This window comes from Phytophthora infestans, genomic scaffold (genome assembly GCF_000142945.1).
Source record: "Phytophthora infestans T30-4 supercont1.5 genomic scaffold, whole genome shotgun sequence".
Lineage (NCBI taxonomy): Eukaryota > Oomycota > Peronosporomycetes > Peronosporales > Peronosporaceae > Phytophthora > Phytophthora infestans.
The window spans coordinates 87,542-88,603 of record NW_003303754.1 but is presented as its reverse complement, the minus strand read 5'-3'; positions in this window follow the sequence as shown (position 1 = coordinate 88,603).

Below are 1,062 nucleotides of genomic sequence, written 5' to 3'. Positions count from 1 at the left end.
ACCCATACAAATACCGGCGCCATATTACGCATTGATGGAGTAATTGTTGCTTACAAGGGTGAGTCCAGTGTTAGGAACGTTAGCGTATTCAGCCACTTATCTCGGAAACAAGGATATGCATTGACACTTGACGTGTTCAAAGCTGGGATTCAGTTAGAGCTAATCCATAGCGGTAGCTGCGACTCACTACGCATTGATGAAAGACTTAGCGCTTACAGCAGTGCGTCCATGAGAAAGTACAAATTGTGACCTAAGGCGTTCACTTCGATGATGCAATGGTCGTATCATGTTCGAATGAACCATCCGGACGCGGTACAAAGTCAATTTCGTTTATTTGCCGCTACCGACATTGCTACGAAAGCTAAACAAATTGGACGTGCCAACGGTGTGTTGACTTGTACTACGTGCGAAAAAACGTTCGGTGATCCGTCTGATGTGCACCGTCATCGTGAGAATAATTTTCCTTTGTTACGGATACGAGTCGTGCGATCGCCCGTCGTACATCCAGTGTTAGGAACATTAGCGTATTCGGCCACTTGTCTCGGAAACAAGGATATGCATTGACACTTGACGTGTTGAAAGCTGGGATTATTTTAGCACTAACCCATACAAATACCGGCGCCATATTACGCATTGATGGAGTAATCGATGCTTACAAGGGTGAGTCCAGTGTTAGGAACGTTAGCGTATTCAGCCACTTATCTCGGAAACAAGGATATGCATTGACACTTGACGTGTTCAAAGCTGGGATTCAGTTAGAGCTAATCCATAGCGGTAGCTGCGACTCACTACGCATTGATGGAAGACTTAGCGCTTACAGCAGTGCGTCCATGAGAAAGTACAAATTGTGACCTAAGGCGTTCACTTCGATGATGCAATGGTCGTATCATGTTCGAATGAACCATCCGGACGCGGTACAAAGTCAATTTCGTTATTTGCCTCTACCGACATTGCTATGAGAAGGTCAAACTAATTGCACGTGCCAACGATGTGTTGACTTGTACTACGTGCGAAAAAACAGTCGTTGATCCGACTGATGTGCACCGGTCATCGTGAGAATAA